At 34.2% G+C, this 5650-nt stretch overlaps 1 non-coding gene across 1 annotated transcript; it reads left to right on the top strand.

The window, feature by feature from the left end:
* Nucleotides 1-3411: 3411 nt before the first annotated feature.
* LOC123928516 lies at nt 3412-3516 on the top strand. Its single transcript, XR_006815730.1, has one exon. It is a non-coding gene; the product is annotated as a U6 spliceosomal RNA (small nuclear RNA).
* Nucleotides 3517-5650: the final 2134 nt, after the last annotated feature.

Here is a 5650-nt window from a genome sequence, read left to right as displayed (position 1 = left end):
CCTGCTCATGTCCAAAGACATTGTGGCCTCCAGAGTTTCATAGCTAGTTAGTGCTGAGCAGTTAGGGATTTAAAGCAAGGTTTCTGAACGTCCAAGACTGTATTCCTTCTCTGTCATCAAATTTTCTTGAAGCAAGAAAGGAAGGTGCAAGTCAGTTATGCTTCTTCTCATAAAAATGAGGGTTGTCCCTGAGTTTTGTGTAAAATGTCAAATGAGTGCTTTAAATTATGAGGGGCTGCATTTTTAAACCTAACAAATGATTGGTGGGGTCATTTTGCTTAATTGCTGTGGCATCTTTGAAATATCATATCATTTTAGCATTTTCTTAATCTATAAAATGATGTGATACATTTTAACAACTCAGTTTTATATTTGGCCTTTCAAAAGCATCTTGCTTTATGGGCCATCAGCTATATAGTGGCAATAACTAGAGATATTTTGTGCATGGCATAAGCTATACTCAGACTCTTTCATTTCACTTGTATAGGCTTCCTATAGAAAAAAATAGATAAAATCTAATGAATAATTCTAGAAAAATATTAGTGGTATAATAGAAATAAATCCAGCAGGGTAGGTATCCTTTTGAATTGACTTTGCTTCATTATAGTCCAGTAATTATGCCAACTTATTCTAACTTCCATGGCAATGTTGAATTATTTGAAGTACAATTATCTATATTAAAAAGCCACATAAAATTTTGCTATAAAATATTGATAGTTTTGTATTATTCCTGTTGATGTCTGTTTTCAATGTCTTAAAAAATAGTCATCGTATATATAAAATAAAGATTTTCAAAGACTTTAAACAATGTTGATCATAATCCAATCAATTTAAATTATTTGGTAGACATAGTATCTAGACATACTACCTAGAAAGATATCATGGTAGCAATGAACAATAGCAATTACAATGATCTAAAATAACTAAGAATTACAAACCTACATGCATTCCTGTGTAATAAATAACTGTGATAGGGAGATGGTTGAACATCAGTTCCATGATATTATTATTCCTTTATTATTTCAATATATTTAATCTGTCATATGCAAATGGAAGAATAACCTAGTTTTACTTTTTTCATTAGTTATTCATATAATTTCTTTGTCACAGAAAATCTGCTACATAATAATCCAAGCTATTTTCTTCATCTTTTCCTTTTTTCTATCCATGATTTTATACTAAACAACTTATTCATGGAGTGTGTTATTTCTAGACATCTGATGCTTTTAAGTCAAATGGCACTATTTTTAGCCTCAGCTGAGGAAAACAGAATTAGTATGTTCAGAGAGAACTGATGGCATATTCTGGATCATATGGCCAATCTATCTGATCAAGCTGAAGGGACTGAAGATACACAACTGATTTCAATTCAGCCAATCCATTGTGTTTCCAACAACTTATAAATAGTCTGTTTTGGAATGTACTGGTAAAGTTAAGATAAATTTAATTGGATAAATACATGCTTTCTCTTAGATGTATTTAAGAAAGAATGTTCAGATGGGTACAAAGGAGCAAGTAGCTAAGAGCTAAAACACCGATTAGACATTGGCGTTGTCTCTAGTTTTGAGTTGTTTCCAGTTTGGAGCTACTATATTTAAAGTAACCTGAAAATTTTTTGTGGAAATCTTTGTATAGAAATAAGTTTTCATTTCCCTTGGGTCCTGTAGTGATTTCTGGGTCCCTTTTACTGTTTATGTCCTGACTTTTTGCAAGTCTCAGAATTTCCAGCCACCGTAGATTTTTGATTCTTTCATAACTCAGACTGTGATGTACTGTTTGGGATTCTTTACTTGCTCCTTTGGAATGTGCCTGGATGCAGAAATTATTAGCAATTGTTTCCCTTCCAAGCAGGATCGTAGCAAACCATTGCCTACTGGCCAAAATCTGAAAACTGTTATTCTATACATGTTGTTTATAGATATTATAAATAGTTGTATTCTTTTTTATTTTATTTTATTTTATTTTTTTAAATTTATTTATTTTTATTTGTTTATTTACAGCATAACAGTGTTCAATAGTTGTATTCTTAAGGTGGAGGGATAAATCTTTTCCCTCTTGTTCCATCATGGCTTCAACTCTAGGCTAACATTTTGAACTTAGTTTAGCCATCACTATGAGCAAGACATAGTTGACATTTTACCAATTAGTAAATTGATATTCAGAAAGACAAGAACATTTCCCAAGTTTAAACCTCTAAGAAGTCTTTCACTCAAGATTCCAAGCTACAGTGTTTTACTTTGTGTCTGTATGATTTTTTGTTACCATATCCAATACATATTTTGATGAAAAAAAAGAGTACCTCAGGCATTGATAAGAGTAGATATGAATTCTTGCCTGCCAGCTTCAGATATGTAAAGTATCTATGATTGATTCATAAGCGGGTATGGGAGACATGCGGCATGATACTGACAAATATGTTGTTTATGGAAGCATAAGTTGCAAATATCTTAGGATAGCCTTGGTAAACTTAATAGCCAGTTTTATACAAGAAAGTAGAAGGAATAGATAGGACTATAAGGATAAATATTTTTCCAATATCTGTAAGACAATGCCTTCAGTCCAAAATGAGAGCAGGACAGTTGCTTAGAGAAAAGATGTTTTATTTATTTATTTATTTTAAAGATTTCATTTATTTATTTATTTGACAGACAGAGATCACAAGCAGGCAGGTAGGCAGGCATAGAGAGAGAGAGAGGAGGAAGCAGGCTCCCTGCTGAGCAGAGAGCCCGATGCGGGGCTCGATCCCAGGACCCTGAGATCATGACCTGAGCCGAAGGCAGAGGCTTTAACCCACTGAGCCACCCAGGCGCCCCTAGATGTTTTAAATATCCACAGGTAAATAAATAGAATGTGATGGCAAACTGCTAGAACTTGATAGGATGAATTAAAGCAGAGTAAAAGATTATTCTGAATACGAACCAGTAAGAGAATGGTTGTAAGCCTTATGTATGTTCAGCTCATTATAGCATAACGATTCAAACTAAAAATTATCAGACAAGAGAAAGGTATATATTTTTTATTTTACATAAAAATAGTAGGTAATAGTATCCAAAACTGATACTGTGGTTCTTCTGCAATATCATCAATGAACCAGACTTTCCATCTCTTTTATTTCACCATTCTAGTACAATGCTCCCATTTTTAAGTTTGCATCACATTGTTTAAGACTATGGCTCAAGATTTGTATTTATGATATCCTCATTGCAAGAGGAAGTAACAGCAGGAGTATAGGTGAAGTCGGTTCACTTTAAATAGCGAGACCCAAACAACACTTCTGCTCACATGTAATTCACCAAAATTTGGTCACGTTCCCAGATGCATGGAAAAAGAGTCTAGAGAAATGTTGACTTTCATTAACAGCAAACATGAGCCCCTAAAATCTGGGCCTGGTAATAAAGAGAATAAGAGAGTATGCACTTTGGCAGCATGTATACTAGAATTGGAACAATACAGAGAAGATTAGCATGGCCCCTGAGCAAGGATGACATGCAAATTCATGAAGCATTCTATAGTTTTTCATTTTCTGACTTTAACAAAAAATAGGAGAATGGATGTTGGACTATGCAAACAGGATTTTTCTGTATCATTGCCCATTTCATTTACTAAAAGAGAAGATTGGAAGGAAGGTTATAAACTTAATGTAGGTAGTCATGAGTATTTACATGCTATCACGTCATGTATGCGGTAATTTCAAATGTAGAACTATGAATGTGAATATGAAATGATGTATATTGGGGATTATATATTATTTGGATAATGTATTTGGGAATCTAGTTATTTTGTAGAAAGATAAATAATAAGCGAGAGAGACCAAGCCATTTTCAGAGGCACAGTGACTAATACTGATGAGTGAATTTGAGGTGGCCTAGAATAAGCAGATATATTATTCTATATTCTGTTTGCAACTGGACACCAAGGCTACTTAACAGTTTTATCTGCTTTAGCTGTTTCTGCATATTTTTTAAAAGATATCATCTTCTATCATCTTGTGAGCCTTCCCTACCACTTTCATTCAATTCACTCCAGTTATACCGGCTCTTTTTTATTTTTTAAACTTTCCAAACTCACTGTTCGTTCCTACCACTTGCCCTGGAACTTTTGTTCTTGCTACTGGTTAGGCTTAAGCCTCCCCTTGTTCCTGTGTATTCATGGGTCAGTTTCTTGTCTCCACTGTGTCTTTAGCTCAAGGATCACTCTCACATTAGTGTCCTTTGTGACCGCCATATTTAGAATTACAGCTCTTTTACCACAGCCCTTTCACTATTTTTTTTCCCTCTCCATAGCATTCATTACCACTTGTCATGCTATATTATTTTTTAATTTGTATTTAATTTTTAATTTTGGTTAATGTTAACTATGTTTTTTATTTTATTTTTATTTTAAAGATTTTATTTATTTGCCAGAGAGAGAGAGACAGTAAGAGAGGATATACAAGCAGGGGGAGTGGAAGAGTGAGAAGCAGGCTTCCCACTGAGCAGGGAGCCTTATGCAGAGCTCTATCCCAGGACTCTGGGATCATGACCTGAGCCAAAGGCAGACGCTTAAGGACTGAACTACCCGGGTGGCTCAGTGTTAACTATGTTTTTATTCAGCGCTTTATTCCCTATAATTTCCCATGCCTATACCACATGGTAAACTCAGGTCAAATGTTCAAATATGGAGTGAATTTAACAAATTTGGCTTATTCTTTTACTTAAGTGCATCGTGTAAAAATTTCTTAAACTCCTATCCTAATAAGAATTTTATACCTGAAGACAATTTTGGAGACTGTTCTGGTTTTGACCTATCCATCTAAGAGAGATAATTTACCTCAGAAAGCTGGACCATTTCAGGAGCTGAAGCACTGAAGTTTGCCTATACCCATGGTCCTGTAGGTTTCTATTCAGTAAACATCTAACAGCATTACTTATCTTCCTTTGTTGGAGCTCAGTTGTGCTAACAACAGAAGGCACTGATAAGATATATTATATATATATGGGTATAAAAGCTGATTAGACTCATAGAGGAATATATTTCTTAGGGTATCTCATTATAGAATTAGAATTAAAAGCGTGTGTTAAACAAATGCATGTGTAATATGTTGCTAATTCCGTGTTAGAAAAATTGATTTTAATTCAGACTTCTCAAATTGTGACAAGGTTAGACCAGGGCACCTGGGTAGCTGAGTTGGTTAGGAATCTGCCTTTTGCTTAGGTCATGATCTCAGGTTCCTGGGATCCAGCCTTGCTTGCATCAGGGCTTCCTGCTCAGCAAGGGAGTCTATTTCTCCCCCTTCGTCTGCCCCACCCCACCAACTCACACGAATGCTTGCTTTCTCAAATAAATTAGTTAAAAAAAATCTAAAAAAAAAAAAAAAAAGTTTGGCCAAGGTGACTTTTAGATTTTATGGTATTATCAATATCCTAGTTTAATGCACAGAAAAGCATTAGAGTTTAATGCACAGAAAAGTATAGTTTCCATTAATCCATTTAGTAGGATTAAAATATATATATACATATACATATATATTCTAAGAAATATTCACATCACAACAAAATGGCAACATATTTGTGTTCTCACCTTATTTTTAATGCATTCATACTTTAAAATGTTATATTCACCACAAACTATTTTCAGTTTTATCGCTTTGTTTGGAATTAGTTTTACTAGA

Source organism: Meles meles, chromosome 17, assembly GCF_922984935.1.
Source record: "Meles meles chromosome 17, mMelMel3.1 paternal haplotype, whole genome shotgun sequence".
NCBI lineage: Eukaryota > Metazoa > Chordata > Mammalia > Carnivora > Mustelidae > Meles > Meles meles.
This window is presented reverse-complemented; position numbering and strand designations above follow the sequence as displayed.